Source organism: Plecotus auritus (genome assembly GCF_963455305.1).
Source record: "Plecotus auritus genome assembly, chromosome: 8".
Taxonomy (NCBI): domain Eukaryota; kingdom Metazoa; phylum Chordata; class Mammalia; order Chiroptera; family Vespertilionidae; genus Plecotus; species Plecotus auritus.
In genome coordinates, this window is record NC_137782.1 from 81,277,280 (window position 1) to 81,302,161 (window position 24,882).

At 39.7% G+C, this 24,882-nt stretch overlaps 1 protein-coding gene across 2 annotated transcripts in view; it reads left to right on the forward strand.

Moving 5' to 3' along the window:
- Positions 1–24,415, forward strand: part of DTD1 (D-aminoacyl-tRNA deacylase 1) — a 196,425-nt gene extending 172,010 nt beyond the window's left edge. The window contains exon 6 of one of the 2 annotated variants that reach the window (XM_080684541.1): positions 23,853–24,415. The gene's annotated coding sequence lies outside the window, so the exon portion shown is untranslated. Of the gene's footprint in view, positions 1–12,492; positions 12,744–23,852 lie in introns of those variants that run through there. The other variant, XM_080684542.1, reaches the window with a different exon arrangement.
- Positions 24,416–24,882: the final 467 nt, after the last annotated feature.

The window sequence follows — 24,882 nt, forward strand, 5'->3', positions numbered from 1 at the left end:
TTAGGACACACACCACCAGATACTGAGGTATATTACAGAACCCATAGTGATAATTGGGTACAATAGAACCGGCTTGCAAACAAACGACCACAGGAATAGAATGGAGAGCTCAGAAAGAATGGGTTGTCAGTTTATAGACAGTCCAGCAGGCTGGGGTGGGAGGGGAAGGATCGGAGGGGAGTTTTTCTGGAGCTGCTTCTCACACTTCCCCTCCCCTTTGGGAGATCATGCTGGAAAGAACATCCAGCACCCGCTTCTGCTCCTTGAGTGAAGGATAAAGGACTGGCTAATATGACGCCAGGGGAGCTATCTATTAGGCCAGATTTTTTTTTAGGCCAGATTTTAATAGTGGGTAGTTCCTTGGTTCAGGAGAAAACTCCCTTCTGATTGTCCTTCTTGGGCTGAGGCCAGCTGCCCATCCTTCATGCTTTTTTATTCACTTGGCCCCCCCAGGCACAGCACCAGGTCTTTCACCTTCAGTGTAAAGATCATAAATTATAGCCCCTTCCCTAGTGAGCTAGGACCTCACAACAAGTTAAAAAAATTAAAATTTTAGCCTCCCATGATGAACTCAAAGAAATAAACATATACTCATCTTCCAATAACCAAACCCAGTTTATCTACCTAAACACACACACACACACACACACACACACACACACACACACACACACGAGGAGAGACACAAACAGATTCAAATGTTCCTTCGAACTTTGTATTTTTAAAATGGCTTTAAAAATTGGAATGCCACCTAGTTGATTCCTTTACTTATTTTAATTATTTATTTATTTTTTATTGATTTCAGAGAAGAAGAGAGAGGGAGTGAGAGATAGAAACATCAATGATGAGAGAGAATCAGAGATTGGCTCCTCCTGCATGCCCCCTACTGGGGATTGAGCCCGCAACCCGGGCATGTGCCTTGACCTGGAATCAAACCTGGGATCTCCTGGTTCATAGGTCCACACCAGCCAGGCTGATTCCTTTACTTGAAAAAATATTTGATTTTACATAGCTTATATTTTTATTTATTATTTTAAATTTATTGATTTAAAAATTATAGTTGAAATCAATATTATATTAGTTTCAGGTGTATAGCATGATTTGACATTTATATGCCTTACAAAGTGATCACCACAAGAAGTCTAGTAACCATCTGTCACCATACAAAATTATTACAATATTACTGACTATATTCCTTATGCTGTACATTACATTCCTGTGATTTATTTATTTTATAATTGGAAATTTCCACCTCTTACTTCCCTTCACCCTTTTGGCCCATTCACTTCACCTACACCTCTCTGGCAACTATCAGTTGTTCTCTGTATTCATGAGTCCATTTCTGCTTTGTTCATTTGCTTGGTTTTTTAGATTCCACATATAAGTAAAAGCATATAGTATTTGTCTTTCTCTGTCCAACTTGTTTCACTTAGCATAATATTCTCTGGACCCATCCATGTTGTTGCAAATGGCAAGATTTTATTCTTTTTGTGGCTGAGTAATATTCCATTTTATACATGTACCACATCTTCTTTATTGATGGACACCTAGGTTGTTCTATTTTTTATTTTTTTGAGGAATCTTCATCCTATTTTCCATAGTGACAACACCATTTTACAATCCTGTCAACAGTGCATGGAGGTCCCCCTTTTCTCCACATCCTTGCCAACACTTATTATCTGATGACTTTTTGATAATAGCCATTCTGACAGGTCTGAGGTGATATCTCATTGTGGTTTTGATTTGCATTTCCCTGATGACTAATGATGTTGTGAATATTTTCATGTGTCTATTGGCCATCTGTATGTCCTTGTTGGAGAAGTGTCTATTCAGTCCTCTAACCATTTTTTAATTGGATTGCTTATTTTTTGATATTGAGTTGTATAAGTCCTTTATATATTTTGGTTATTAGCTCCTTATTGGATATATCATTTGCAAATATGTCCTCCCATTTAGTAGGTTGCTTTTTTGTCTTATTTTCTCTGCTGTGCAAAAGCTTTTTAGTTTGATGTAGTTCATTTGTTTATTTTGGTTATTGTTACCTTTACTTGAGGAAACATATCCAAAAAAATATTGCTAAGACCACCCAGCTGGCATGGCTCAGTGATTGAGTGTCAACCTATGAACCAGGATGTCACAGTTCAATTCCCAGTCAGGGCACATGCCTGGATTGTGGGCTCTACCCCTGGTGGTGGCATGCAGGAGGCAGCCGATCAATGATTCTCTCTCTTCATAGATGTTTCTATCTCTTTCTTCTGCTGCTTTCCTCTCTGAAACAAAGAAAAGTATATTAAAAAAATATTGCTAAGACTAATGTCAAAGAGGTTACTATCTGTGTTTTCTTCCACGAGTTTTATGGTTTCAGGTCTTACATTTAAGTGTTTAATTCATTTTGAGTTTATTTTTACATATGGTGTAAGAAAGTGGTCTAGTTTCATTTTTTTTGCATGTGTCTGTCTAGTTTTAGTTGATTTCTTTCTTGATTGTGTTTATCAACTTGCTTATATATTTTATAAATTTAATGTGTTGAGTTTTTGCTTTAACTACATCTGATCAATACTGTAAAAATCTTTTATTTATTTATTGAGGAGTATAGAATTTTTAAAAAATTAGTGTAACACATAGCTTTCCATATGTGTAAGAATTTGACTTCAGAATAATTCCAGCAGAGAGTGTACCATAGACATCAGTATCTTGTGGCCACTGGGCAGCCTGGAAGTCACTTAGCTATTTCTGTGGGCATGAAAAACATGTGAGGGCTCCATGCATTGAAGAAATACAGTAACTGTGTGTCACAGAACTTCCCAGAAGACACATTCACAATAAGAAAACCGAGTACACAGAAAGAAGGGCAAGAGGTGAAAGCGGACATTTCTTTCTAACATCTCCCAAGTTTAAGAGGCAAAATTTCTCATAGTTTTGTAGGTATCTATTTTTTGCTTCTCTAAAGTTTATGAAAAAATTTTAAATCTTTAATTGTATTTATTCTCAAAATAGTAAAGATTGGGTAGCATAGAACCTGGGGTAAATTGTACTATTGTACCATCAAAACACCCAAAAAGAACTAGCCAGAGAGAGAACACAACATTGGGAGAAGCAAACTCAAGGGATACAGTGTTTTGAAAAGAGTAGACAGATGTGTTTTCCTTCCTTTTCACTGTAAATCAAGTTCACTACAGCCATATATATTATCATTATAGCCCAGGGGAAGATGTGGAGAGAAGATGAGTCAAGAGGAATGATGTAGGGAGAAGCCCTTGCCAGCAGGAAGGGAGGTGAAGGAAAGCCCCCAGGTTAGAAGAGTAGGTGGGAGGGCGAAGGGGACAGATAGAGGGATAGCAGAGGCCACACTTGATGTTCTGGTTCCCTACTGCAAGCCATAATTCTTGGGGTGGGAGTTAAGTTGATGTAAAAATGGAAGCCATGTGGGCCTGTGTTCTGGTCTTTGGTGGGAATTCTGGAAGGAGAGACTGCTATGCAGAATGGCTCCAGGTCTCCACGAACGTGCTGCAGCTGAGTAGATGGGCCAACCAGACATTTAAGCATCAGGACATGGAAGGAGTTAATGTAAGGTGTCACTCACCATGGGAAGGGTGAAGAAGAGAGCTGTGCGGGTGTCCATTGGGCTGACCATGGGTCTTGGTGGAAGAGGAGATATGAGCCTGCCCTAGAGGTTATTAGGGAACAGCTTCAACCAGGAGGGCAGAGGGGTCATGACCTCATCTCTTAACTGTATGGACAGTCCCTGCAGATCTTAGAAATCACCTCCTTCTGGCTTCCTAGGTACAACATAAGAGTTCTGTAGTGCTAGTGAGAGCTGAGGTATGGTCAGGTCAGCCAGGGAGGGACTTTTGCCGCTGAGCAACAGAGTGCCCTCACTGGTGTGCACCAGGGCCCAGGTGCTCATTCACACCAGCCACCTGACCTCAGAGGCCACTGAGGACTCAGAGAGCTGTTTTAACACCAAGATAAGACAGTGTGACTGTGCATTCAAGATTTATCCAGCTGCTACTCAGCAGATGGAGGCTTGTGAGGAAGTTTGAATGGGCCAATGGAATGCAGGAGCCACATTTTTTTTTTTTTTTGGTACAATTATGAAGTACGGATAGAGTTTTTGACTAATTGCAGGAGGAAAATCATTCATTTATTGACAGTTAGGTGCTCACTTGCAATTATTCAAACCAGAGATTGGGCAGCAATTGGTGGCTGGTGCTAACATCCAGGCGTGGCAAAGAGTCTTCTGAGCCTTTGTGCTGGCTGCCTCTGAGACACCTACAGCCAGTTGAGGACCAGTGGGGAGCTGTGCTACCTCCACTTCAGGGATTTTAGTCATGTTCCCAGATTGTAGACCCTGAAGGTGGTTAAACTAAAGGACAGCTTTTACTCCAATTATATATTTGGGGGTTTTGTTGCCCATGGGCTTTGGTTGCCCCTCTGATAAAATTTGTCATCCCAGTAGACCCACAAAACCACTCAATGTTGATTTCTCTAAGAGCTGAGTTACTAGTAAATATGTAGTGACAAACAGAAAGTGACCTTGGTATTTGCTCTGTTCCACAGAAAAACAGCAGGCTGCCCCCACACCCCCCACCCCAACCAACTCAAAGAAGAGAGCTGTAGTTTTCATTTGCTTCTCTTTAAAAACAGAAAGAGCCCTAGGGGGAGCCTCACAGGTCCTAAGGGGAGCAGCTCTGAGTTTCCAAAGCATGAAAGAGAAAGAAAAGGCAAAAGAAAATGCAATGAGAAACTTATGACCTTGGGCATGTTTTTCTTGAAAATGAGTCAAAAACCTGAATGGTTCAGAGGACATACCCAGGGGTGTCCACAGTTCTCTGTCACACTACAAATGTTGGTTCTTATTTATTAAATGGACATGAAACTGCTATAATTAACCTCTACTTTTGTCCTCTGTCTCATTCTTTTCATGCTCCCTCACATCACTGGGAGGATTCAAGGTTTTCTATGAGGCTGCAACTCAGTTTTTCCCCTTTCTGGCCCACAGCTAAAGGTACTGGGCAACTTTTCACTGAAAGAATGTGGTTTCTACTTTTGATTGCCGGTAATGCTTATTTTGAGTATTTACTTAACTGTTGTCATTAGGGTGTGAGAGGACCATACTCCTGAGCAGCGCTTCACATTTCTGTCCTCAAATGTCAACACACTTGAGAACAAACAAGGAAATTGTTTTTGAAGCTGCCATCTGTTTGCTTTTCAACTTGACCTTTATCTGAATAATAAGACATGTCTTAGCTGAGCACATTTCTTTTCAATAAGCAGGAGCAGTTTGTGTGTGTGTGTGTGTGTGTGTGTGTGTGTGTGTGTGTGTGTGTGTGTGTGTTGTGTGTTCTGTTAAAAGGAAATTCCATCACTTTACACTTTCTCCACCCTGTAGAAGGTAGAATCTCTTTCATTCCCAGACCTTCACTTTGCCTCCCTGTGTTAACTTTAATACCTGTGCCCCACCCATGTGTGGGTATTTCATGGTATAAAACTAGCTGTGCCTCTGAGGTGGTGTTTTTGTTGTTGTTGTTTTTTTACTCAAAACAGTTTTGTTAGTGATTGCCATAGAGTTGGCAATACGCATTTTATTTTTATTTTTATTTTTTTCAAATTTTTATTAAGGTATTATATGTGTACATATCTTACCATTGCCCCCCCCCATCCCACTCCCATACATGCCCTCACACCCCAATGTTTTGCATCCGTTGGTTACTCTTATATGCATGCATACAAGTCCTTCAGTTGATCTCTTATTTCCCCCACCTCTCCCTAACCTTACCGCTGTAATTAGACAGTCTGTTTGATGCTTTACTGCCTCTGTAACTATCTTTTGGTTCATCAGTTTATAATGTTTTTCATTATCCCCAAATGAGTGAGATCACGTGGTATTTTTCTTTCATTGACTGGCTTATTTCACTTAGCATAATGTTCTCTAATTCCATCCAGGTGCCTACAAATGGTAGTAATTCCTTCTTTTTTTATGGCAGCATAGTATTCCATTGTGTAGATGTACCATAGTTTTCTGATCCAGTCATCTGCTGACGGGCACCTAGGCTGTTTCCAAATCTTAGCTATTGTAAATTGTGCTGCTATGAACATGGGGGTGCATATATCCTTTCTGATTGGTGTTTCTGGTTTCTTAGGATATATTCCTAGGAGTGGGATTACTGGGTCAAATGGGAGTTCCATTTTCAGTTTTTTGAGGAAACTCCATCCTGTTCTCCACAGTGGCTGCACCAGTCTGCATTCCCACCAGCAGTGCACGAGGGTTCCTTTTTCTCCGCATCCTCGCCAACACTTGTCGTTTGTTGATTTGTTGATGATAGCCATTCTGATAGGTGTGAGATGGTATCGCATTGTCGTTTTGATTTGCATCTCTCGGATAATTAGTGACTTTGAGCATGTTTTCATGTGTCTCTTGGCCTTCCTTCTGTCTTCTTTCGAAAAGATTCTATTTAGGTCCGTTGCCCATTTTTTTATTGGATCATTTATCTTCCTTTTATTAAGTTGTATAAGCTGCCTGTAGATGTTGGAAATTAAACCTTTATCAGTGATACCATTTGCAAATATGTTCTCCCATACAGTGGGGTTTCTTGTTGTTTTGTTGATGGTTTCTTTTGCTGTGCAAAAGCTTTTTATTTTGATGTAGTCCCATTTGTTTATTTTCTCTTTGGCTTCCATTGCCCTAGGGGCAGTATCAGTGAAGAAGTTCTTTTGGCATATGTCTGAGATTTTGCTGCCTGTGGATTCCTCTAGTATTTTTATGGTTTCCCGTATTATATTTAAGTCCTGTATCCATTTTGAGTTTATTTTTGTGTATGGTGTAAGTTGGTGATCTAGTTTCATTTTTTTGCATGTATCTGTCCAATTTTCCCAACACCATTTATTGAAGAGACTGTCTTGACTCCATTGTATGCTCATGCCTCCTTTGTCAAATATTAATTGCGCATATTGGTTTGGGTCCATATCTGGATTCTCTATTCTATTCCATTGATCTATATGTCTGTTCTTGTGCCAGGACCAGGCTGTTTTGAGGACAGTGGCTTTGTAATACAGCTTGAAATCTGGTATTGAGATCCCTCCTACTTTATTCTTCTTACTCAGGATTGCTGTGGCTATTCAGTGTCTTTTTTTATTCCAGATGAATTTTTGGAGAGTTCTTTCTAGGTCTGTGAAATATGCCGTTGGTATTTTAATGGGGAGTGCATTGAATCTATAGATTGCTTTGGGTAGTATGGACATTTTGATGATGTTGATTCTACCAATACATGAACATGGTATGTTCTTCCATCTGTTAACATCTTCCTCTATCTCTTTTTTCAGTGTCCTGTAGTTTTCCGCGTATAGGTCTTTTACCTCCTTGGTTAGGTTTATTCCTTAGTATCTTAATTTTTTTGGTGCAATGGAAAAATGGGATTGCTTTTTCAGTCTCTCTTTCTGTAAATTCACTGTTGGTGTATAGAAATGCCATAGATTTCTTGGCATTAATTTTGTATCCTGCTACATTGCCGAATTCATTTATTAAGTCTGTTAGTTTTTTGATGGAGTCTTTCGGGTTTTTTATGTACAATATCATGTCATCTGCAAATAAGGACAGCTTTACTTCTTCTTTTCCAATTTGGATGCCTTTTATTTCTTCTTCTTGTCTAATTGCAATGACTAATACTTCTAGTACTATGTCAAACAGGAGTGGTGAGAGTGGGCATCCTTGTCTTGTTCCTGTTCTTAGGGGAAATGGTTTTAGTTTTTGCCCATTTAGTATGATGTTAGCTGTGGGTTTATCATATATAGCTTTTATTATGTTGAGGTATGATCCTTCTATTCCCACCTTGTTGAGAGTTTTTATCAAGAAAGGGTGTTGGATTTTGTCAAATGCTTTTTCTGCATCAATTGATATGACTATGTGATTTTTATCTTTCAATTTGTTTATGTGATGTATCACATTTATTGATTTTCGGATATAGTACCATCCTTGCATTCCTGGGATAAACCCTACTTGGTCATGGTATATGATCTTTCTGATGTAGTGCTAGATCTGATTTGCTAGAATTTTGTTGAGGATTTTGGCATCTACATTCATGAGGGATATTGGCCTGTAATTCTCCTTCATTGTGTTGTCTTTATCTGGTTTTGGTATTAGGGTGATGCTGGCTTCATAGAAGGAGATTGGAAGTGTTCTTTCCTCTTGAATTTTTTGGAATAGTCTGAGGAGGATAGGTTTTAGTTCTTCCTTGAATGTTTGGTAAAACTCTCCTGTGAAGCCGTCTGGCCCCGGGCTTTTGTTTGCCGGAAGCTCTTTGATGACTGCTTCAATTTCTTCCATAGTTACTGGCATATTGAGCTGTTTAGATTCTTCTTGATTGAGTATTGGAAGGTTATATTTTTCTAGGAATATGTCCATTTCCTCCAGGTTGTCCAGTTTCTTGGAATAGAGTTGTTCGTAGAATTTTTAACAATGCTTTGTATTTCGGCGGGATCTGTTGTTATTTCACCTCTTTCATTTCTGATTTTGTTTAATTGGGTCCTCTCTCTTTGCTTCTTGGTGAACCTGGCTAGAGGTTCATCAATCTTGTTTATCCTTTCAAAGAACCAGCTCTTGGTTTTGTTGATCTTTTGTATTGTTTCTTTGGTCTCTAGGTCGTTTATCTCCGCTCTGATCCTTATTATTTCCTTCCTTCTGCTTACACTGGGCTTTTCTTGTTGCTCTTTTTCTAACTCTTAGAGTTGTTGGGTTAGGTAATTTATTACCATTGTTTCTTTTTTTTTGCAGTAGGCTTGTAGAGCTATGAACTTCCCTCTCAAGACTGCTTTTGCTGTGTCCCGTAGATTTTGGATTGTAATGTTTTCATTGTCATTTGTTGCCATGATGTTTTTTATTTCTCTTTGATCTCTCTGGTAACCCAATCATTGTTTAATAGGATACTGTTTAGCCTCCATGTGTTTGATTTCTTTGGGTTGTTTTTATTGTAGTTGATTTCTAGTTTTATGCCACTGTGGTCTGAGAAGATGCTTGATATGATTTCTATCTTCTTGAATTTGAAGAGACTTTGCCTATGTCCCAACATACGGTCTATCTTTGAAAATGACCTATGTGCACTTGAGAAGAATGTATATTCTGTGGCTTTGGGGTAAGATGTCAATTAATTCCATCTGGTCTAGTGAGTCATTTAGGATTGATGTTTCTTTGCTGATTTTTTGTTTAGAGGATTTGTCCAATGGTGATAGTGGGGTATTAAAGTCTCCTACTATGATTGTATTGCTGTCAATCTCTCACTTGATATCCTCCAGGAGTTTTTTTTATGTATTTGGGTGCTCCTGTATTGGGTGCATATCTGTTTACCAGAGTTATTTCTTCTTGTTGGATTACTCCCTTTAGTGTTATGAAGTGGCCTTCCTTATCTCTTGTTATGTCCTTCAGTTTGAGATCTAATTTGTCAGATATAAGTATTGCTACCCCAGCTTTTTTTTCAGTTCCATTTGCCTGGAAAACCTTTTTCCATCCCTTCACCCTCAGTCTGTGTGCGTCTTTTTTTCTGAGGTGGGTTTCTTGTAGACAGCAGATATATGGGTCATGTTTTCTTATCCAATCCATTACCCTATGTCTTTTGATTGGGGCATTTAATCCGTTTACATTTAAAGTTATTATTGATAGGTACTTATTTGTCGCCATTTCTATTCTTCACACCTGTGTTCCTTCTTCGCTTCCTATTTCTTTTTTTTTTTTTTTACAGCAGACCCTTTAGCATTTCTTGCATTGCTGGTTTGGTGGTAATAAATTCCCTTAGTCCTTTTTTGTCTGTGAAGCTCCTGATTTCACCTTCAATTTTGATTGATAGCCTTCCTGGGTACAGTATTCTTGGATTCAGACCCTTCCTTTGCATGACTTTGTATATTTCATTCCATTCCCTTCTGGCCTGATGAGTTTCTGTTGAGAAATCAGTTGCTAGTCTGATGGGGGTTCCTTTGTAGGTAACTCTCTGTCTCTCTCTTGATGCTTTTAAGATTCTTACTTTGTCGTTGGTGTTTGCCAATTTAATTATAATGTGCCTTGGCGTCGGTCTTTTGGGGTTCATTTTGCTTGGGACTCTGTGAGCTTCTTGGATTTGTGTGGGTTTTTTCTTCTCTATATCAGGGAAATTTTCTGTCATTATTTCTTCAAAGAGGTTTTCTATTCCTTGCTCAGCTTCCTTTCCTTCTGGAACCCCTATTATGCGGATGTTGTTTTGTTTCGTGTTGTCCCAAAGTTCCCTTAGGCTCTCCTCCTGCCTTTTAATTTTTTTTTTTAGAAGTTGCTCTACTTGGGTATTTTTTCTCATCTTGTCTTCTAGCTCACTGATGTGGTCCTCTGCTTCTTCTAGTCTACTCTTGATGCTTTCTATTGAGTTCTTTACAGCAGCGATGTCATTTTTCATTTCTTCTTGGTTCTTCTTCATTTCTTCTTGGTTCTTGCTCATATTGTCGAATTTGTCTTTCATTCTTTTCAGCCACCTTATGACCATTTCTCTGAATTATTTTTCTGGAAGGTTGCTTGCCTCCATTTCGTTTACTTCCTTTTCTGGTGATGCCTGCTTTTCTTTCATATGCGGGCTGTGTCTTTGTCTCCCCATGGTCTCTTTTCTCTGGGTGTCTGGTTATGTAGTTCTCTCTCTCCTGCGTTGATTTAAAGGCACAAAATACAGCACTACCAGGTACAACACACAAGGCACTGAACAGAAATGTATTCACGATATTAATAACCTCCAATAAAGGTGACCACCAGAGAAAGGCAAATTAGGGTATAGGAGAGAAAGAAGAAGAGGAAAGAAGAAGAAAAAAAAAGGAGTGTCAAAATGAAATTGGGAAAAGGGAAAAAAAGAAGAAAAAAAAAGTAAGAGAGACAAGAAAGAGACTATGAGAGAAAGGGAAACAGACTATATATATTGGGGGTAAAACTCCAATAGAACAATCACTTATCTCAGCAAATGCCAGCAACAAGTACCTGGGGATTAATACAAACTACAACACCAACTAATATTGAGTGAGGCAAGGGAAAACAAAAGCACTAAACAAACAAAAAAATAAACAAAAGAAGAATAAGCAAAACAATCTCACAAAAAGCATAAAAATTCGATATAATCTACATTCAAGCGAACAACAACAAAAGGACAGAGAGAAAAACAATTTTTTTGGATAGTTAAGACAGCAAAGAGAGAGGTGTGTATGGACTTGGAGCAGGGGATTGCAGATTAGATATATAAGTAGGGTGAAATTTTAACGGGGGTAAACAGAAAGAATAGGGAAAATCTAAAGCAGGAAAGGGGTAAGATAAACAGGACACCGAAAAGGGAAAAGTGAGGAAGAGAGTGATGGCATAAAGGTAGAGTTGAGATAGAGTAAAATGATGCTAAAGGAAAGATAAAAATAGAATGTAGAACATTAATCCCAAAACAAATGAAGAGAAAATAAAATGACACTTAAAAAAAAAAAAGATAAAATAGCAGTAGTAATAATATGGATTGAAAATAAAAGTGTAATAATTAAAAAGGTAAAATCAAGTGAGGAAAAAAGAAAAAAATTAGTTTCTTTAGTAAAAGATGCAAAAAATGAAAATAAAAAAATAAAAAATAAAAATAAAATGTGGAGTAGTGAAGGTCATTCACTTCCTCTGTTGTTCTGTTTGGCACGCCTGTTTCTCAGTTCGGACAGTATTGCAGTTCCCTGCCTTCCACTGCTCTTCAGTGATGTAAGCCAGTCCTGATTTTAAGCAGGTGGTGTGTCTTAATTCGTATTCCTTTATTTTTGATTACACAAGAGTCAATTTGTGATTCAGCCCCTGGGTGGCAGTGTTTCTGGACTGACTTCCGGGTTTATCTATGGCCTCTCTAGGCAGTGTTAGAGCCTTCTTTCCCTGTGGCACTCACTACTGGTTTGTGGGAGTGGGCTGCCTCAGAGCTGGCTCTCCGATGGTCACTCCCCGCTCCGATCCCCAGGATCCAGAAAACAACTTTCCCTTGCAGTCTCCCAGGGTGTCCCCAACTGGGTGATCCTATGTATTGGGCTTAGTAATCAGAAGCAAGAATTTCAAGAGGAAAAAGCCCAAGTGTGCGCACTCCGTGGCTGTGCGTAAGTCTAGCACATCCCTGAAATTCTTAGGGTGTCCCTGCACGTCAGATCAAAATGGGTTGCTTTTTAGAGAGCCCTTCTGTTAGCAGCTCTGAGGACCCCCTTCCACATTCACGGATCACGCCAGCCCCAACAGCCACGGATTTTCCTAGGCACAGACTTCCCTGGTCCTCCAGCTCCCGCAAAACGCGCGTTCCTCTCTCCTGCCGGGACCAGAGACCTCACCTTATCCTAGGTGAAATCTGACCTTTCAGGGGTGGAGTGTAGAGCTCCTCTGAACCCGTGTGTTTGCGCCAATTGGGGAGCGTTGTTCTGGGGCTCGCAGCTGTTCCGTGGGTGCCGCAGTTGTGGATTCTCAGGCTTCTGATAAGCTCCACTTTCCGGTTCCAGATGGCGCAGACTACGCATCCAAGCCCGCAGCTCCGGTAGGGGACCCAGCCGCAGTGGGAGCTGCCAAGTCAGGGGAACCCCGTCTAGCAGTCTCCCACCTTCTTCTGGAGTTCAGCTGTCCCCCAACTTGCCAACAAACACTCCTAGTGCGACCCTCAGCTGTTTTTTCTTTCTGCTCTGGGATAAGGCTCGGAACACGTCTGTCTATTCCGCCGCCATTTTTCTCTCGGCAATATGCATTTTAAACTAACGTAAGTCTACCTTCAAATAACACCGTACCACTTCAGATGTATTACGGGTACCTTATATAAGCATTTCCCACTTCCTGCCTCTCATTCCTTGACACCATTGTTATTCATTTCACTTTCCGTATGCTATATAAATCAATACATTGTTACTATTATTATTTTATTAATATTCTTAGATGAATTAAGAATAAAAACAGATAATATTTTATTTTAATTTCTTTTCTAACACTCTTCCTTTCATTATGTGAATCCAAGTTTCTGACCTATATTGTGTTCCTTCTGCCTGAAGGACTTCTTTTAGCATTTCTTGTGGTGCAGATCTAAGAAAGTCTTTATTTTTCCTTCACATTTGAAAGATAAATTTGATGGTATAGAATTCTAGATCACTGGTTTTTTTCTTTCAGAATTTTAAATATTTTATTCTATTATCTCGCTTGCATAGTTTCTCTGAGAAATCCTCTGTAATTCTGATCCTTGATCCTCTATAGGTAAGGTAGGTTCATTGCTGTCCCATGTGAGCACCTTCCTGCCTTCCCCCTCTCAGGCCAACCCCAGGCTTCTTTCAAGATTTCCCCTCATACTCCTCCTTTTTCCTCTGCCTCCTCTTCCTCCTCTTCTTCCTCTTCCTCTTCGTTTTTTTTTTTTGTAGCTTGTATATGATTTACCTAGGTATGGTTCCTGCTTAGTGTTCTCTAAGCTTCCTTGATGTCTTCTGTTATTAATTTTGGAATGTTCTTGGCCACTATTACTTGAAATATTTCTTCTCTGTGTTCTCTTCCTTCTCCTTCTGGTATTCTAGTTATGTGTATATTAAACCGGTTGCAGTTGCCCTACAGGTTTTGTTGATCTGATCCTTCCCCCCACCCCCCCACCCACCCCCGCCATTCTTTTCTCTCTGCATTTCAGTTTGGAAAGTTTGTATTGACCTCTCTTCAAGCCCATTGATTCATCCCTTGACGGTGTCCACCAAAGCATTCTTCATTTCTATTACAGCGCTTTTTTTTATTTCTAGCATTTCCTTTTAATTCTTTCTTGGAGTTTCCATTTCTCTTATTACATTACTCATTTGTTCTTACATATTGTCTACTTTCCCCATTAGAGCTTTTAACATATTAACTATAGTTATTTTTTCTTTGCCTGATAATTTCAACATCTGTATAATATCTAAGTCTCATTCTGATGATTGTTTTGAGTTTTCAGAGTTTCTGGAATCTGTAGATGTATGTTTTCAGTACATTTGGGAAACTTTAAGCAATATTTCTTCAAATATTATTTTATGCCCCATTCTCTCTCTTCTTATCTGGAGATAAGTGGGAACGAACCAATCAGAACAGCAGAAAGAATCAGTTTAAAAAAAAATGAGCATTAAGGGATCAACATTCACATTATAGGGGTACCAGAAGGAAAAGAGAGAAAGTAAGGGATTGAAAATCTATTTGGAGAAATAATGACTTAAGAATTCCCTAACCTCCCAAAGGAAATAGACATACAAGTTTAGGAAGTGCAAAGAGTCCCAGAAAAGAGGAGCCCAAAGGGGCTCACACCATAATTAAAATGCCAAAGGATAAAGACAAAGAGGATCTTAAAAGCAGCAAGAGAAAAGCAGTGAGTTACCTACAAGGGAACTCCCATAAGACTATCAGCTGATTTCTTATCAGAAACTTTGCAGGCCAGAAGGGATTGGCACAAAATATTCTGAGTGATGAAAAGGAAGAACCTACAATCAAGATTAGTCTATCCAGAAGGCTAGCATTTAGAATCTAAGTACAGATAAGGAACTTCCCCAACAAGAGAAAGCTAAAAGGAGTTCATCACCACTAAACCAGTATTATAAGAAATGTTAAAGGGACTTCTTTAAGAAGAAGGAGAAGGAGAAGAAAAATAAAAAGATATGAGTAAGAAAATATCACAAAGAAAAAATTCTCATTAACAAAGACAAACATATAATAAAAAGCAGTGGATCAACCAAAACTATAGTTAGTAGAAAGGTTAATAGCCAAAAGTAGGAAGGTCATGTGTAATTACACAGTAGACTAAGGGATACACACACACACACACATACACAAAAAGTAAAAAATAATGACAGAAACACGTGGAGGGGGTGAGAAAAAATGGTAGTAATTATAGAATATGTTCAAACTTAAGATCATCAACTTAAAATACACTGCTATAAACATAGCTTGGTATGTATGAAGCACATGGTAACAGAAACAAAAGATCTACAAGAGCTATACAAGGAATAAAGAGAAACGAATTGAAACAGCACACTAGAGAAAGTCAGCAACATATAAGAAAAGACAGCAAGAAAATAAGAAAGGAACAGAGAAGAACTACAAAAATAATCGGAAAACAAGTAATGAAATGGTAATAACTACATACCTATCACTTAAATATAAATGGATTAATCAAAAGACAATGGCTAAACTAGATGTGCTACATATAGACAATGGAATATTACTTGGCCTTAAAAAGAAAGAAATACTACCATTTTTGACAGCATGGATGGACCTAGAGCAGGGGTGGGCAAACTTTTTGACTCGAGGGCCACAATGGGTTCTTAAACTGGACCGGAGGGCCGGAACAAAAGCATGGATGGAGTGTTTGTGTGAACTAATATAAATTCAAAGTAAACATCATTACATAAAAGGGTATGGTCTTTTTTTTTAATTTCAATAGTTTTATTCATTTCAAACATTTTAACAAGAAGAATGTGAACACTAATTATTATAATTTGAAACTTCAAAAAATGGAGGAATCATAGCACAATAACATACCTTATATTGAAGATGGCAAAGGCAAAATAAAATTGCCTAACAAAGGAAAGGTACAAAAGCTTTTCAAATTAAACTTAAATATAATAAAATAATTGAAAACTAAAACAAATAGAAAAGAACAAAATGTGTAAACAGTAAATTAAACATTTTCTTTAGTGCAACTTCCAAATTATGCCCGGGACATAGATGTAGATGGCAATGTAGACTGGGTTGAAAGGTTTTTGGTCTTTAAAACATCAACTTCAGTGGGAACAGTGTTGTTGGTCTCCTTTTTTAGCTAATGCATCAAAGTCTGGAGTTAGTTTTGTTGTGGCTATTCTCAGGATAGATCTGAGGTGTTCGTCAGTTAAGCTGGATCTGTGAGGGGCTTTGTTGATGTTCATGACGCTAAATGTCTGCTCACAAACATAGGTTGACCCAAACAGCACCAGTATCTTCTGTGCTATCCTCCGGATGTTTGGAAAAGTGGCTTCATTAAGTGAAGCATAAAAGTCTCTTAGTTCAAGAGAGCTGAATTTCTCCTTTAGGACAAAGTCAGACTGAAGATCGATGAGTTCCAGTTGCACCTCTTCTGGTGCTGTTTCAGGGTTTTGTGACAAAGGACAGGCCACCAGTTGAAGTGACTAAAAGCTGAAAGTCTTTGTTGTTTTATTAACAAGTCATTGTGATGTACAGACTGTGGGAACAGGAAAAAATTGTGTTTGAGTAGAGCTCTTAATCTTACCTCAGAAAGGTTCTGATACTGTGCTCTCCAGGGGCGTGTCTCCCTACATCACCACGATAACGTGTCTACGCATTCCCAGGGTGATGTTGGGAGACGCGTCCGCGGGCATTACAAGGAGCCTCTGGAAGATTGAGAGGTTGTTCCTTCTACTGAATGAATTTATATCCGCCCACTTAGAAGAAGGAGCTGCGGCCATGTTTCCCGACGTTGCCATGTTAACACTGCTGCTGGTGAAGGAGCGGAGGGGAGAGCAAGAGAACCCTCTGCTCTTTCGGCTCCGCGGGCTGGATAGAACAGCCGAACGGACCGGATCCGGCCCGCGGGCCGTAGTTTGCCCACGGCTGACCTAGAGAGTATTATGCCGAGTGAAGTACGTCAGTCAGAGAAAGAGAAATACCATGATTTCACTAGTTTGTGGAATTGAAAGAACAAAATAAACAAACAAAATTGAAACAGGCTCAGATACAGAGAACAGACTGATGGTTGCCAGATGGGAGGAGGGTTGGGGAGCTGTGTGAAAAAGGTGAAGGGATTAAGAAGTACAGATTGATAGTTACAAAATAGTCACAGGGATGTAAAGTATAGTATAGGGAATATAGTCAATAATGTTGTAATAGCTATACATACTGTTATATAATATACACTGAGTGGCCAGGTTATTATGATCTCTGAATGCATAATAATCTGGCCACTTAGTGTATGTCCTATATAATAAAAGGCTAATATGCAAATTGTCCCCTTGACCAGCAGTTCGACCAGCAGGCAGGCCGGCCAACTGCCCTTGTCCCTTCCCCCTGGCCAGGCTGGCCAGACCCCACCCATGCACGAATTCATGCACCGGGCCTCTAATATATACATATACATATACATATACATATATATGTGTGTGTGTGTGTGTGTGTGTGTGTATACACACACACACACACACACACACACACACACACACACACACTGAGTGGCCAGATTATTATGTGTTCAGAGATCATAACAATCTGGCCACTCAGTATATATATATATATATCTTACCTAATAATAGACAAACATGTAAATTGACTGTACCTCCTCTACGCCCACAGCCAATCAGAGTGAGTATGCAAATTAGAAGGCCAAAGATGGCGGCTTCCCAGCTGCTCCAGGTGCAGAGTGGCTAGGTGGGGCAGGATGCCTGCTATGAGAGGGAGGGTGGGGGGGCAAAGGGATCTACAGAAGCGGAGTGCCTCAGCGAAGACAAGACTGCAGACTCCGGAGTCTGCAGCAAAGTTGAAGAAGGCAGACTCTGGCCAGAGTGAAAGCCTGGGTCCTGGGTGCTGGAGGAAAACTGGTGCTGGAAGCCAAGAGAAGGAAGGCCTATTGCACGAATCTCTTCGTGCAACAGGCCTCTAGTATATATGCTTATTGGGGAGAAAAATAAAATTATCAGATTTTTTTCTTTAAAAATGTTAACTAATTAAAATTGATTAAATTTAACTTTATTTCCTCAGTCACAATAGCCACATTTCAGGTGCTTTATAGGCACATATGGCTAGTGGTGGCCATATTGGATAACACTGTTATAGAACAATTCTATCATTTTAGGAAATGCAGTTGGACAGCTTCTGCCTGGAGGCTAAATAGTGATTTTTAGTCTCTTAAGTGGCCTCAGGGCAAGGTGTTTTCCAATAGGGTGGGTCAACTGTCTTACTGCCAAGCAAGGCAAATGTCTGTGTAGGAAAGATGTCCTCCACTGCGTGAGGGAATGACTCAGCCCAGGAAACTTGGGGTGTCTGCCTTCTGACCCCCTGACCCCAATCCTGGCTTCTGCTCACACAGCTCTAGTCCACTCTGCCCTTCCTCTGCTGGAGCACAGGGTGGGTGGCTCCACAGGAAATTTTGTGCTTTAGTCCTTTAAGAGGGTGCCTGAATTTCCAGCCATGGCTCCCCGGCAGACTGCAGCCCTGCTGCTTTTCACAGGCTGATGTTATGTGGGTACCCTCCTCAGTTGTGGTATTCTCTGCTGGGGGGCCCAGCTTTGGGATTAGATCCCAGAGTTCTCAGTGGCACCCCCACCATGGCTTAGATATCTCTCTGGAACTTCAGTTGCTGTTTGTGGGAGCCTGGCCAGCCCTTTCGCACTCCTGCCCCATCTACTAGTGTCTATGAAGTCTCCACTTTCAGTCCTCGGGTGTCAGGATTCTCTCCAGTGAGTCTTCCATTGATTATTCAGGAAGTTTTTTTTTGTATTTTAGTTGTAATTCCAGTTTGTTCCTGGGAGCGTGTCTGTGCAGCATCCACTTACTCTGCAGCCATTTTAAATCTCCAAGCTTTACTTTACTAATTAGGAAATTGAATCTCTGTCCCCATGTTCTCATCCCCAGGTAGGACCATCAGCACTCAAGCTAAGGAAGAGATTCTCTATTTTGACAATTCAGTGGAGAGCTCACTGGAATCTCTAACAATGTAGAAGGCTCAGGTGAATCCTTCATTGATAACATTGAATTCCCAGCAGCTTTCACATTTGTCATAGAGTAGCCTTCCTTTTCTAGGTAAATAAATTCAGATTCGATCCCCAACCATGACCTGAAGTAAGTAAAAGCTTGGGTCTTTAGACAGTGGTTGGGAGAGCAGGTCTGTGGTGTGTGTGTATCCTAACTCTAGCACTTACTAGTACATCTTCTGGTTGCTCTAAGGGCCTGAAGCAGAAGCAGATCCACTGGAAGTCAGCATCTTTGAGAGACTCAGTATTTCAACAAACGGTTGAGGGATTCCTCGCTCCTGGTTCGGACCATTCCCCATGGTTCCTGGTGTTTCCAGGCAGTAAAAAAGAACCACTCCAGCAGCTTCTTTTGAAAGGCTAGAAAGTTGTGCTGCTAAGTTATCAGACACTTCTTAACTACTGCCTGTCAGGTGCCCCCAACCTGCAGGCCATGTCTAGCCCTCATATAGCTCACCTGGATCACAGGAACATGAAAAAAAATGCATTTGGAAATAGACTTCATCCTCTCAGATTACCTGTTTTTCGGGGTTTCCAGATTTTGTGTCAGTGGTCCATTTTTCAAGAGAATCATGTGTATCAGCTTGAACTTCTCATCCAGCAAATGGACCTCACATGTAGCTCACTCCCACCTTCCTGTTCATGCTTCCAGTTGACAGCCAGCACCCTGGCCCCTAGGTTTTTTTTATAGTTATATTTAAGAAAATGAGAAGGAACCTTTGTTAAAAGTGAGGTTGGAGCATGGATGGAACTGGAGAGCATTATGCTAAGTGAAATAAGCCAGTCAGAGAAAGATAAATATCACATGATCTCAATCATTTGTAGAATATAATGAACAACATAAACTGATGAACAAAAATAGATCCAGAGACAGAGAAGCATCGATCAGACCATCAAACCTCAGAGGGAAGGTAGGGGAAGGTAGGGTAAGAGGGAGAGATCAACCAAAGGATTTGTATGCGGTTTGCCACTCTGTTGACTAATGAGTTTGCTGACCACTGGCCTAACCTATGGACACACATACCAGGGGGGTGAGGGCATGAGTGGAGGGGGGAGGGGGACAATGAGGGGATAAGGACACATATGTAATACCTTAACCAATAAAGAAAAAAGAAAAGTGAGGTTGGAAATAAAAGCCATCTACTGAACAACCCATGTATCATGGTGGGGCCGTGGCTTTCAGGTGCAACAGTGTCTATTGCTGGCCAAAAGGCTCTTGAATGCAGTTTGGAAACTAATCACTCATAATGTTATTGTTGACATTATGATTAGGTCTGCCCATGAGGTAGCACAGTTAGTTCTGAAGACATATTTAGTGGTAAAGCCCAGGTTAAATGCTTTATAAAGTTTCCATGCTTGAATGGTTTACCTAAAAGCCTGAGAATGCCTGGGCTGAAGTCTCTCAGAATTCCTCCCAATTCTTTGATTCTTTAGGAGGGAATTAGAATCCCTAAATCACCTTTCTCTTACAAATTTTCTTTTAAAAACTATTTTTATTACAAAACATTGCTCATTTATCATAGAAAATTTAAAAAATGCCAGAATGCTCAAAGAAGAAAACGAAAGTCATCTGCCATCTCATTATACTAAGATAACAATTATTAACATAATGCCTTTATAATGTTTTCTCTAAGCAGCTAATTCTATGTCTCTTTTCAAAGTTAGAGGCATACTGTTTATTTTTTTAATTTCTTTATTGATTAAGGTATTACATATGTATCCTTATTCCCTCATTACCCCCCAACCCCCCATTCATGCCCTTACCCCCCTGTTGTCTGTGTCCATTGGCATAATGTTTATTTAATGTTACCTGCTTTTACAATGTAATGGAATGTCATGAACATTTTTTAGTTCATTTATTCCCCTATAGTAAAACCTTATTATTTCCACCTGCACATCAAATACTTGAAGCATACATTGATTATCCCAAAGCATTTATAACATGTAGAATATTTAATCTAAGCAGGATTCCAAAGCTCATTTTGAGTTAAAAAACACAAGTTTTAATTTATACCAAGAGGATCGAGTTCTCCAAAGGTCAATGTCAGAATCGATTTCAGTTATTAGTATTGCAGGTGAGGAGAGAGGTAATAATAGGCCTTAGGTTCTTAGGTTTGTATTTGCCTCTTGATTAAAATATTGGAAAAAGTGGTTTGCTTTTTTTGACTTAAAAATGGACGTAGGATGGTTTCCAGGAATTACGTTGTATCTTTTCTACCCCCCTGGTGGGCTTCCAGATATCTCTTAGGAAGTAATGCAGGACTTCGAAGGGTGGGTTTCAGAGTGTGAGAACAGGCCTGGGGGGACATTTCAGTCCCTTGTGTGGGTCCAGCTAGAACCAAAGAACATGGACCAGCTGCAGTCGCAGTTAGCCTCTCGTGTGTGCCCATGGACCTCAGTATCAGGCTGGACTCAGACCAGAAGGCTATTAATTCCATTGAGGCAACTGCTCATAATTAATTTCTTAAGAATGTGGCCTGTGTTGAGTGCAGCCGGAAGCATTTTCACAGACATGGCACCATCACCTGCAACCCCATTATCAGAATCTTTTGCTTTTACTGAAGTTCATTCAATTAGAATTTATTTTTATTTTTGACAGGATAATCTACTTTTTATTTATTTATTTTAAAATTTATCTTTATTGTTGAAAGTATTACAGATGTCCCCCCTTTTGTTCCCATTGACCCTTTCCACCCTGCCCCCCGCCCCTTCCAGGCCTTCACCACACTATTGTCTGTGTCCATGGGTTATGCACATATGCATATAAGTTCCCCAGTTAATCACTCCCCACCCACCCACCCCTGCCTTCTAAGATTCGTCAGTCTGTTCCATGATTCTATATGTCTGGATCTACTTTGTTCATCAGTTTATTTTGTTCATTAGATTCTACATATGAGTGAGATCATGTGATACTTGTCTTTCTCTGATTGGCTTATTTTGTTTAGCATAATACTTTCTAGGTCCCTCCATGTTGTCTCAAAGGGTAAGAGATCCTTCTTTTTTTTTTTTTTACAGCTGCACAGTATTCCACAGCTTTTTTATCCACTCATCTACTGATGGGCACTTGCGCTGTTTCCAGATCTTAGCTATTGTAAATTGTGCTGCTTTGAGCATAGGGGTGCATATATTCTTTCTGATTGGTGTTTCAGGTTTCTTAGGATTTAGATATGAGGGAATAGAAACTGCTCTGTTAGGTTTGGGATTTAGTTGAACTCTTGGGTGACAAACACCTGCCTCACAAATCTTGGCAAGACCAGCTGGTTTTTTTTTGTAATCTCAGAATTGCAGAGGGAAACTCAGGACACTTGGATATTTTATACCAAAGAACCTTCCATATCTCAGGCATGGAAGTATTGAAAATATCCCAAGAACAAGTGATTAGTTTATTCCCTGTCCCCATGCTTTAGTCTGGCACCTCTCTGCCTCCCTAATTGTTAAAAGGATTTGGAAATGAGGCTTTGCATTTTTTTTCAAGGAATGTGTCCATTTATCTATGTTTTCTAATTTGTGGGCATAAAGTTGTTTGAGATACATCTTTTTTATCCTTTAAACATCTATGAAATCTGTACTGATGTTGCCTCTTTGATTCCTGAACTTTGTAACATGTGTCTCCTTTTTTCTTGGTAAGTCTGGCAAGAAGTTGTTCGATTTTATTGATCTTTTTATTTTCTCTTTTGTTTTTATGTTTGAAATTTCATTTGCTTTTGTTGTCTTTATTATTCTCCTACTTCTGCTTGTTCTCGGTTTACTTTGCTTTTATTCTTTTAGTTCCTTAAGGTAGAAACTCAAATTATTGGCTTGACAGCTTTCTTTTTCCCTAATGCAGTCAAACCTCGTTTCTCCCATCTCCAACAATTCGGTTCTCCATCAAGTTGTTCACAGAAAAAATGTCTTGGTTGTGGAACCAAACTGCAGTCTCTCAGGCAACAACAACAAAAAAATAAATAAATAAAAGAGAGATGCTTTTGTTGCTGGCAAAATCAACCATTAGTTCAATTTTAAAACATAAAGAGGCCATCAGCAGTACTAATGTTGCTAAGGGTATGAAAGAAATAATGGTCACAGCCTAATGAAGAGGTAGAAAAACTGTTGTTGATTTGGATAAACAAAAAGCAGTTAGCCAGTGACAGCATTTCGGAGGCAATGATTTATGAACAAGTGAAGATGCTGCATATTGACCTGAAAGACCCCCTGGACTGAGTGCTAAAAGTGATTGGTGTAAGGCAGTGGTCGGCAAACCGCGGCTCGCAAGCCATATGCGGCTCGCGAGCCGCGGTTTGCCGCTCTGTTGACTAATGAGTTTGCCGACCACTGGACTAGACTAAATGTTACCGTGTAGTTGGAAGCTGTGAGGATTAGGCAATTGTGGCATATTGTGTGCAAAGAGGTAAAGGGTAGTATATGACAGTGGTCGGCAAACTCATTCGTCAACATAGCGGCAAAGCCACGGTTTGCCGACCACTGGTGTAAGGCTAGTAGGGGGTGGTTCGATAAATTTAAGAAAAGAAGTGTTTATTTATAGATTAAACAGTGTATTAGACATGTACTGTCTATAAGAAAGGTTAAAACAGGGAATCATTTGGGGATCTACCAGTAGTACGGGTTAATTCAATTTATATTATTTCTAATGGGGAAAAATGAATCAGTTTTTGAACAAATCGCTTCTTGAACAGCCTCCCAGAATGAATTAAGTTTGAGAACCAAGGTATAAACATTTAATGCTATGAATTTCCCTCTAAGCACTGCCTTAGGTGAGTATCTCAATTTTGCTATATTATATTTTCATTTTCTTTCATTTTCACTCACTTTAAAATGTTTTCTAATTTGCCTTGTGACTTCCCTTTGCTACAGAGATCACTTAGAAGTGTGTTGTTTAATTCCCAGATATTTGGTTTGGTATCTTTTTGAACTCTAAGAATGAAGTCTAATAAGTTGAAACTCTTGTGAGAAGGCATTTAATTTATACATGACAACATGGCAGATTTTTCACAGTAAAGTGAAACCCTGTCATGCTATTTTCATTGTATGTACTTGAAAAAAGGTTACCTTCAGCTCTTTTATTATGCTTAGTAGTACTTTTAATAGGATTTGAAGGCAAGTATTGGGCCCTTTCTGAGTTAAGTGTCTTATTTTATTCTTTTTAGTGCGTTATCATTGGCAGAAATGGATCCTGAAAAATCCATGAAAGATGCTAAGCACCTATACTGCTTTAAGAATTTGGAACGGAATCATGAAAAGGAAGACAGAAATAAGAAATTGGGAACCTAAAGAGCCCTGCAAAAGAAACACACACCAAAGGAACATTACTGTTTTCTGTTGTTGCTGTGGTCTGGTCGAAGGGAGGAAGTGCATGCTGCCAGTGCAGGGATTGTGCACTGCAGTGCATACACCTGCACCTCCCTCACAAGAAGGTTTTGTTAGTTTCTATGATGTCTTGGCTTACTTTTGGAACAAGTTGGCTCAACATCATTTCTCATCGAGTTCTCCTTTCACACTGTGGTTCATTTCTGCTTGTCCACCATGGGTCTCAAATGCATTCATGCTGTCCATGTTCTTCCCAACACTGGCCAAGCCAGGGCCTGTGTTAAGGTGTAAAGAGAATTGTCACCAATGATAATGTATTGTGTGAGACCTTTGCATCTTGTAAATTTTCTCTTTTTTCTAAAAATAAATAATAAAACGATAAACCTCAACAGGTTATTTTTTTAAAATAACATGCTCAAAGTCACTAATTATCCGAGAGATGCAAATCAAAACGACAATGCGATACCATCTCACACCTGTCAGAGTGGCTATCAACAACAAATCAACAAACGATAAGTGTTGGCGAGGATGTGGAGAAAAAGGAACCCTCGTGCACTGCTGGTGGGAATGCAGACTGGTGCAGTCACTGTGGAGAACAGTATGGAGTTTCCTCAAAAAACTGAAAATGGAACTCCCATTTGACCCAGTAATCCCACTCCTAGGAATATACCCTAAGAAACCAGAAACACCAATCAGAAAGGATATATGCACCCCCATGTTCATAGCAGCACAATTTACAATAGCTAAGATTTGGAAACAGCCTAGGTGCCCGTCAGCAGATGACTGGATCAGAAAACTATGGTACATCTACACAATGGAATACTATGCTGCCATAAAAAAGAAGGAATTACTACCATTTGTAGGCACCTG